The following is a 10,478-nucleotide window of genomic DNA, read 5'->3' on the forward strand; positions in this document are numbered from 1 at the left end:
ATCTCCACCCTTTACCCACCAGGCGCCGTCACCGTGATTCGAACCCGGGACCCTCAGATTGACAGTCCAACGCTTTAACCACTCGGCTATTGCGCCCGTCTGTCATGCAGCGATTCTGGAGATGAGAACACCGCCCAAAGGCAGCGCAGACACGCTAATGGCGGCCACACTGCGGGGCAAGGCAACAGCAGATGATGGGTCTCGTCTCCTCTCTGTAGTGGGATTGACGACGCATCTGGTCGAGGTCCTCCTGAAGACGCTTGTCCTGAAAACACCAGGACGCGGGTTCGATTCCCAGCGGAGGTGGGTTTTTCGGTCCGTGGCCGGCTCCTACCCAGAGTTGAGTGTGCTGTGGGCTTAAATGGGGAGACTGGGACCACACAGTCGAGTGTCATCCACTTCAAGGATGCGTCTTTGGGTGTGTTGCTCTAATTACCTGACCAACACTGCAAGTGTCTGTATCTCTCGGGCCCTGGTTAACGCCGGGATATCATTATGACAGGAAGCGTAGAGTACAGCCTTGTCACGCAGTCACAAACCAAAATGGACCTCCATAGCAACATCATCATCGTCATCGTCATCCTCCTCCTTCTTCATCATCATCAGTATAAACAAAACAATCACGAACAAGTTGTTCGTGGCTGTGGTCTTATCCATGGGGGTGTGATGTGATCAAGGCGTTGGTGCTGTGGTCTTGTGGGGGTGTAGTCCTGGTTGTCGGTTCGATGGGGGTCCTCCGTGGGCAAGGGTTTCCCACCACGGACGTATATATATATATATATATATATATATATATATACTAGATGGACCGAACCATTCTGAGGCTCACTGCGTGACCGTTTGAAGCGACCGCCCCGCTCGCGCGACAACCTATTTATAGGTTCGTGGTTTCCCACCCCAGGACGGGGGTGTTGCAGGCTCCCATGGGGGGAGTTTTGAGGTAGTCCTTAAAGCGTTTCAGTGGTCTCACCTGCCTACTGCTTATCTATACATCCCTCCCCTCAATCTGTCCTCCCCCATCCACCTCCTCCAATCCCTGCCCCATCGTAAAACAACAACAACAACAACAACAACAACAACACACACACACACACACACACACAAACAAAACAAAAAAAAACCGCGTAGAAAAAGACTTATGGAGCAGTCACACCCCCGAAAACTGAGTATGGCTGCCTATATGGCGGGGTAAAAACAGTCATCCACGTAAAGGTCCACTCGTGTACATTCGAGTGAACGTGGGAGGACTTGCAGCCCACGAAAGAAGAAGAAGAAGAAGAAGCAGGAGCAGTCACATCACGCACCCAGTGTGTTTGCGAAGTAGCGACGCCAGAGATGTGGGATTCTGCCCAGGCCCCCCCAAACAGTGAAGGGAGGGGTGAGGGTGATGAGGGATGGGTGTGTGTGTGTGTGTGTGTGTGTGGGTCCTTCCGAAGGGTCATGGTCTCCTTGATGAAGCCGATGGTCTGGATGGTGATGACCACCTGGTTCAGCCTCAGCCAGTATAGAATCTGTGAATCTTGCCTGCACCGTGAGATGGGGGAAGATTGGGGATTTGTTAGTGCGTGTGTTTTCTATGTCTCTGTCTGTCACTCTGTCTGTCTGTTTGTCACTCTGTCTGTCTGTCTCTGTCTCTCTGTCTGTCTCTCTGCCCAGCCCCTGCTCCCTCTGTCTGTCTGTCTGTCTCCGCCTCTCTCTTCCCCCTCTCGCTCTCTCTTTCTCTCTCTCTCCACCCCTTTCTCTGTCTCTCTCCCTCCCCCCCACCTCTCTCTGTCTCTCATGACACCTCACCAGCACGCACGCGCAAGCACACACACACACACACCAATTTCACACTCACGCAGAGTGCAAATACACGCACACGCATGGAAAGACACACTGACAAAAAAGAGAACCTGTATGTGTTCATTCTTTTGTTTAACGTCTGTCGAAAATTGTGATCTTTGACGGCACATTTAGACGACCCGTTGAGTGTGCGCGCGAACGTGTACGTGTGTGATTCACAGACAGGAGATGAGAGAACCACAGAGAGAGAAAGAGAGAGAGATACATACGGACAGACAAATCAAATGCCGCAGTCAGATCCAATCACCTTACCGGAAGCATCGAGACCCAGCATGAGGATTTTGTTGGAGCTGTCCTTGCCCTGTTCCACACAGCTTCAGACCCATCGTTAGTTTCTCCTGCAACAAGGAAAGGTAAGGTGGTCGTTTATACCAGTGTGTGTGTGTGTGTGTGAATAGGACAGAGCAGAGTGTAAAAGAACAGAATAAATTTTAATGTCACGAAACCTTAAGGTTTATAGGACACAACAACATGGGTAGATCAAATATTTAATGAACTATTATTGTGTGTGACAGAAATGTGACACGCATTGACACAGGAAAACAGCGTTGTCCGTGATATGAAAAGGCAGAGACGGAAAACAAGCTGTATGAAATTAAATATTTATCGTGAGCTGATGAGTCAAGAGAAAGCATTGTATGCACGAAGTCCAGTGAAAGTTAAGTCGACCTCGTGAAGTACAGAGCGGCAGAAAAGTCTCACGTGGAGAGACAGCGGCCAACTTCTCATTTATTCTCACACTGATACCCATGCAGTAGAGAGACATGATGTGTAAAACCACCAACAGACACATACGTGCATCATTATCTGAAATAAAAAATGTGCCCACATCTCTCTCTCTCTCTCTCTCTCTCTCTCTCTCTCTCTGCCTTTCTTGATATATATATATATATATGTATATCGAGATACCGAGGCAGAGCTGAAGCAGCAAGGGGCCAACTGGACTGGAATGGCCAGAACAGCCCAGAACAGAATGCGATGGCGAGGGGTCGTCGATGGCCTATGCTTCACCAGGAGCGATGGGCAAAATGAATGAAATGATATATATATATATATATATATATATATATATATATATATATTATATCGTACATATATATATACATATATGGTATTGCCTCTTCGTTTCCGTTTGTGTATTTTTGTGTTCGATTTGTTGAAGACCTTGAGGTCGAAAGGCCTACCTGTGTTTTCACCAGCTCTTCCTGCAAGCAGTACGTATATATAATTCTGGAATCGCCCCAGTCTCTGAGTTCATTAAATCGTGCTGAACACAATCACTTGTGTACTACTGAGCGACGCACTGAGGTGTATCATCAGCACGTCTGCAACACTATGTGTTTGAACGGGAGTGAAGCTAAAGCACAGGCGCTTGAAATACGTTCTTTCCTTTGTGTTTACACACACACACACACACACACACACACGCGCGCGCGCGCACACACACGCACACACACATAATTATATATATATATATATATATTACATACATACATTACACAGCAATGAATGTTGAAAGTATCTATACAAATGTATGTTTGTCGGTATGTAGGTATATAGGCTGTGTTCTTACACACACACACACACACACACACACACACACACACACACACATATATATATATATATATATATGTTTGTTCACATATTCTTATCGAGCGTGAAAGATACAAAGACACTCTTGCGAAACAAAAGAAAAGCCAAATCATTTATATGAAGGAAACAAATAGACCATCATATTTGACATGCGAAACACAAAAGAAAATCCAAATCATTTATATGAAGGAAACAAAACAGACCATCATAATTTGACATGACCTTCTCTGCAGTCAACGGCATGAGAGACGTACGATCCTATCTTAACCTGGACGCGAGATTCAGTCAAAAGATTTGTGTGCTTTGGCCTATGATCGATCGCATGTTCACCGAAAGGTTAATTAAGGTGGTAACCCAAGCGTGCTAAAAACGTACGCCAGAAAGCCAAGGTGGTCACCTGCCGAACAATAGACCTATGATATATATATATATATATATATATATATTTTTTTTTTTTTTACGTAGCGTGTTCAACAGCACCATGACCTGTAGAAACGAGGGAAGATTCCGTGTTCGTGCACTCGTAGCATTGCACATGCGACGTATCTTCTGCAATCTCCTGGACATGTCAGCATTAATTTTTGTGGCCTATAATTCCCGGTGCAAATAATAATAAATAATTTTATAGACACAGACACACAGCGGAGTTTCCGACGTCGGAGATCGGATCCGAGCTTCTCTGCTTCGTCGCTCTCCCAACTTGAACAACATGGAACTTGTGTTTTGAGTTTTCTTTCGACGTTCGGTTATGTTGAGATACATTAGCTTGCCTTGGTATCCCTTGCGTCGCCTTACTTTATTGCGTTTTACCTTGTTCTATCATTCCTTTCCTTACCATCCCATACCATCCCATACCTTACCTTACCTGGCCTTGCCGCCTTGCCTTACCTTGCCTTGCTTGCCTTGCCTTATCTTAACAAACCTTGCCTTACCTTGCCTTGCCTTGCCTTATCTTACCAAAATTTGCCTTGCCTTGCCTTGCTTGCCTTGCCTTATCTTACCAAACCTTGCCTTGCCTTGCCTTGCTTGCTTTGCCTTATCTTACCAAACCTTACCTTGCCTTGCCTTGCCTTATCTTACCAAACCTTGCCTTGCCTTGCCTTGCTTTACCTTGCCTTGCCTTATCTTACCAAACCTTGCCTTGCCTTGCCTTACCTTGCCTTGCCTTGTCTTGCCTTGCTTGCTTTGCCTTATCTTACCAAACCTTGCCTTGCCTTGCCTTACCTTGCCTTGTCTTACCAAACCTTGCCTTGCCTTGCCTTGCCTTGCCTTATCTTACCAAACCTTGCCTTGCCTTGCCTTACCTTGCCTTGTCTTACCAAACCTTGCCTTGCTTTACCTTGCCTTGCCTTGCTTTACCTTACCTTACCCTGCCTTTCCTTGCCTTGCTTGCTTTGCCTTATCTTACCATACCTTACCATACCTTACCTTGCCTTGCCTTGCCTTGCCTTGCCTGGCTAGGCCTTGCGTTGCCCTGCCTTGCGTTCCCTGTTCTTCAGTTCAGTTCAGCAGCTCAAGGAGGCGTTACTGCGTTCGGACAAATCCATATACGCGACACCACATCTGCCAAACAGATATTATTATCTGGCCAGCTGCGTAACCCAACGCCTTTTTTTTTGTTGTAAACTTGAACTTCACATATGCACTTCGGTTCAGTTACTGAAGGAGGCGTCACAAGTCCATGTACGCAACACCACATCTGCTAAGCAGATGCCTGACCAGCAGCGTACCAGCGTGCTTAGTACACATGTACTTCAATGTACGTTTCCTTGGCCGACTGAATAGTTTGCCTTTATCAATCGCCTTTAACCATTCGCTTCGCCAATAGCTTTTCCTCCCAAAGCAGTCAATGCCCTGTCTCTCGAACAAATCCGGTATGATAAATAGAATTGTGCAATCAACAACCATCTACCTGAAGATCTAGTCATCAACCCCATCCACATGTAATATGCGGCTTCTGTTCACACGTGTGTGTGTGTGTGTGTGTGTGTGTGTGTGTGTGTGTGTGTGTGCGCGTGCGTGTGTGTGTGTGTGTGTGTGTGTTTGTGTGTGTGTGTGTGAGTGAGAGAGAGAGAGAGAGAGAGAGAGAGTGTGTGTGTGCGTGTGTGTGCGCAGTGCGTGCATGTGTGAGTATGCACAAGTTTTTAGATTGGTATGTACTTGTATGTATCCTAATTTCTACTGTATCTGTGTTTGTGTATGATTTTCGATTTATGTTCGTACCTTGTTATGTACTATACCCTCCCCCAATATTCCTTGTGACCCCGGTACACTTGGTAATAAAGACATATTCTATTCTATTCTGTTTTATTACATTGCCTTTTAACTCATTCAGTACGGCCAGTCCTCTCTTCTCCTCTACACAGACCCCTCGGATGTCCAGTGGGTGTCTGAATGACCCAACCTTTAGCTTCCGTCGTCAGAATTGTGGTATTCTTTGTCAACATTCACGTCTTCAGTATAAGAGCCTTCCGCTTGCAATATTTTGATGATGGTAATTGGGGTGAAACGCTGTTAACGTCGTCTCTTGCGCCGTTCGTATGGAAAGAGTTAACCTAGTTATGTTATGCGCTGCATTTGATTATGGCACACAAGTGAAGTGCTATGATATTAAGATATGTTTTCATGACAGTAAAATCACAATGTAGTAAAGTCATAAATGTTTGATTTAGTTTCAGTTCGTTTTTATGTATGTCCTTAAAAAAATTGAACAGACATTATTGACAGGTAGACAGACATGTCAATGGTAATGATGATTATTATGGTGCTGAAGTTTTTGCAGTTGTTCAGGCACTGTGTAGTCATTGATTGAGCTTATCTGTATGTAGTTGCCATGACAGCGAGTATGTTGGACATTCTAAACGTTTTCCCGCAAACGAAGTCCGATGATTGAAAGTGAAATGTAATTCTTTCATTTATGTGTTGTTGTAATTGTAGAGAGTATTTCTCAGTTTGTTTGATGTTTGTTTGTCTGTTGTACACCTATATTGTATCGATTTTTTTGTTTTTCATTTTAAAATGTTACTGTTTTATCTATCATTGTGTGTGGTATTTCTGAAGATGATTTCTCAGTTTGTTAGATGATTTCTCAGTTTGTTTATTTGCTTGTTTGTCTGTTATATATTTATATTGTATTCATTTGCCTTTTTTTTCATTTTGAAATGTTACTATCCTATCTGTCGTTTAGATCTGTTTAGATCTCATGATCTGTATTTATTGTTACTAGACGAGTGTCATGGTGAGTAACTTGAGCAACTTCAGCTTCAGTGTCCGCCACGTTCATGTGCCTTCTTCTTGGTCTGGACGGTATGGTAAGTTGTTTCGTCAGTTATTTATGAATTTAATTAGTCATTGATTCATTTTTTTTGTGTGTGCTTCTTTGTTAGTTGGTGAGCTCTGTCTCCAATGACATTCGCTGAACTAAACATTAAGGTGGCATTATCGGTCAGATTTTGGTCAAAAATCACTTTTTTGGGTTTAGCTAAGAAAATAGATTGTAAAGTAAATTCATTGTAGTTTATCACACTGTTTGAACTTTTTAATCCGTCCAGCGGTTGCGGAGCTATGGCCCATCAAATTAGGTAGGGTTGTCTAAAAAACATTGGATTGTTAGCCCAGAACCTGTCATCCAAGCTGAAGTGTGGATTTTGCCTGGTAGTGTCCAGCTCTTTGAAGTAAAAGGTCTGGATTAGCCAGCCAGTTTGCCTTCCATTGTGATTTTGAAGGAGCATTGTAGGATCAGAAGCAGTTATTCAATGTATGGTGCTACATGTTTTGGTGCCTGCTGAGGCAATTGATGTGGCACCGTGGTGCTGTTTGAATAGCTTTCTGACAGTCGAATCACAGCGTAGTAATCATAAATGTTGATTTAGTTCAGTTCGTTTATGTATGTCCTTAAAAAATTGAACAGACATTATTGAAGGTAGAGGACTGTCAAGGTAAGATGATTATATGGTGCGAAGTTTTGCAGTGTTAGCACTGTGTCATGATTGAGGCTTTCTGTATGTATTGCCTGACAGCGGTTGTGGACATTCTAAACGTTCGCAAACGAATCCGATGATTGAAAGTGAAAGTAATTCCTTCATTTAGTGTTGTATTAATTGTAGGAAGTATTTCTCAGTTTGTTTGATGTTGTTGTCTGTTGATACACTAATTGTATCGATTTTTTTGTTTTTATTTTAAAAGTTACTGTTTTATACATATTGTGTGTGGTATTTTTGAATGATTTCAGTTGTAGTATTACCTCAGATTGTTGTATTTGCTTGTTTGTTTTTTGGTTATATTGTTTGCATTTGACTTTTTTTATTTTGAAATGTTACTGTTTTATCTATCATTGTGTGTGGTATTTCTGAAGATGATTTCTCAGTTTGTTAGATGATTTCTCAGTTTGTTTATTTGCTTGTTTGTCTGTTATATATTTATATTGTATTCATTTGCCTTTTTTTTCATTTTGAAATGTTACTATCCTATCTGTCGTTTAGATCTGTTTAGATCTCATGAACTGTATTTATTGTTACTAGACGAGTGTCATGGTGAGTAACTTGAGCAACTTCAGCTTCAGTGTCCGCCACGTTCATGTGCCTTCTTCTTGGTCTGGACGGTATGGGTAAGTTGTTTCGTCAGTTATTTATGAATTTAGTTAGTCATTGATTCATTTTTTTTGTGTGTGCTTCTTTGTTGGTTGGTGAGCTCTGTCTCCAATGACATTCGCTGAATGGTTGGTTAGATTTGTTTCGTGTATGTATACCATTTCACGAGTGTGTGTATGTGTGGTGTGTGTGTGTGTGTGTGTGTGTGTGTGTGTGTGTGTGTGTGTGTGTGTGTGTGTTCTCCATGTGTAAGTCTGTGGGTATGAGTGCGTGAAGGAAATACAAGTATCAGTCCCACAATATGTCGTCCAACCCAAAAAGACTAACACCCATTATCATAGTGCAGTTTTTAGATTTTGTGAAGGAATGCACGTGTCTGCTGCGGTACAGGGTAAACCATGTACCACTCTTGATCCAGTAAACTGTGCAAAAGATGGGGAGAAAAACACAGAAAAGACAGCAACAAGAGAGAGAGAGAGAGAGAGAGAGAGAGAGAGAGAGTGTGCAGTCTTTGTCAGTTCCTTTATAGGTATGTGTGCCCCAAACATCAGGAAAGCAATTTTAAAGAAATCCAAGGACATGTGTCCAGATTTATTAAAATAAAAAAAAAAGTCACATTCAATTCACCAAGACTATACAAAGTGTATACATTATCATCGCTCAGATTATTTTTTGTTTTAGTCAACTGAGCAACAGTGATATTATGTACATTAACAGACCACATCCAGTAGTTCAGTTTTTCAGTATTCACACGATTCATATATATATATGATAGTCAGTGTCCGACTATGACCATCAGAACAGCAGAGGAGGCAACTGCTGTTCCGACTATTTGGGCTAGAATTTGATTATAGTGGAGAGTGTCTTGCCCAAGTTACATCCCCACTCTCTCGGCCAAGAGGGTTTTAGAACAGTCGGGCGTTGGGATGGTTCCCAAAGGCCAACTAGCCCACAAGGCTGCAGCACTAAGAGCCAGTGCAATTTTGCCTCCTAGTTTGAGAGTCATAGTCCTTCACACAATTCATAACTGGGGGAAAAAAAACACAGAAAAAAAACGACTAAAAAGTGGTGCAGTGGCAACAAACAACAAATACCAAATCTTCAGGGAAAATATTTGTGTACAAAAGCAAGTATTCCATGAATCACAGTCGACGCCAACAAACAACCAGCATTATTTTTTTCCATGAAAATTTAAATGAAAAAAAACAACAACAACAAACAACCCCCCCAAAAAAACAAACAAACAAATATGCTATGAAACATTCAGCAGCAGCAACAACGTGATACAAAATGAAACAATGAAAACTGTATTCTCTGCGAATTTTGAAAAACAACAACAACACATTGTTATGAAAAAAAGCTACACAAAAAGTAATATCAGTTTCAAGAGAACACTTACCAAACCATTCCACTGCCCTTTGACAAAGTCCACATTTTACATCACTTTCAAGAGATTGATAAAATTGTGTAGAAAACTCTTTCTTCTTTATATAAAGATGGCGGTTAAAACCCGCTAATCTAGTGATATGTGACGGTTGAAATAATGAAAAACAATATCATTCTTCAGTTTTCTGGTAATGAATGGAGCAGTATTTGAATGAAATGCGGTACAGTGAAAATTTCGCGTGAATTATATAATATAATGTATGGTGTTCCATGGTGGTGTAGATATCTAACATTAAACTCGGCTCCGCCAAGCAAAAGGATCCACCATGAATTCAATTCAATTCAAAAAACACTTTGTTAATCCACGTGGAAATTAACAATGATCAATAGTGCCACATCTGTATGTGTTTATTCATTCAATCATTCATCCATGAATGACATTTTGTTCGAAACGTAATAAGAGTAGATTTCTTTCCCCGAAGAAATCGTCCTTTATAACTGTGAATACCAACACTCTCTCTCTCTTCTCTCTCTCTCTTGCAACTGTTAATCTGAACTCTCTCTCTCTTGCAACTGTTAATCTGAACTCTCTCTCTCTCTCTCTCTCTCTCTCTCTCTCTCTCTCTCTCAAGCGCGTTGGGTTACGCTGCTGGTCAGGCATCTGCTTAGCAGATGTGGTGCAGCGTACATGGATTTGTCCGAACGCAGTGACGCCTCCTTGAGTAACTGAACCTCTCTCTCTCTCTCTGTCCCTCCCCCTCTCTCTCTCAGTCTGTCACTCTCTCTCTCTCTCGGTCTGTCACTCACTCTCTCTCAGTCTGTCACTCTCTCTCTCTTTCTCTCTCTCTCAGTCTGTCACTCTCTCTCTCTGTCTCTCTCTCTCTCAGTCTGTCACTCTCTCTCTCTTTCTCTCTCTCAGTCTGTCACTCTCTCTCTCTTTCTCCCTCTCTCTCTCAGTCTCACTCTCTCTCTCTTTCTCTTTCTCTCCCTCTCTCTCTCAGTCTGTCACTCACTCTCTTTCTCTCTCTCTCTCTTTCTCTCCCTCTCTCCCTCCCCCCCCTC

General features: G+C 42.5%; 1 protein-coding gene across 1 annotated transcript in view; it reads right to left on the minus strand.

The window, feature by feature from the left end:
- Positions 1–9,358: 9,358 nt before the first annotated feature.
- The window catches only part of LOC143300196 (uncharacterized), a 6,884-nt gene continuing 5,764 nt past the window's right edge, over positions 9,359–10,478 (minus strand). Inside the window, exon 5 of the mRNA XM_076613758.1 lies at positions 9,359–10,478. This exon is cut by the window's right edge and continues 273 nt beyond it. The gene's annotated coding sequence lies outside the window, so the exon portion shown is untranslated.

The sequence above is a fragment of the Babylonia areolata genome, chromosome 26 (assembly GCF_041734735.1).
Source record: "Babylonia areolata isolate BAREFJ2019XMU chromosome 26, ASM4173473v1, whole genome shotgun sequence".
In the NCBI taxonomy this organism is placed as follows: domain Eukaryota; kingdom Metazoa; phylum Mollusca; class Gastropoda; order Neogastropoda; family Buccinidae; genus Babylonia; species Babylonia areolata.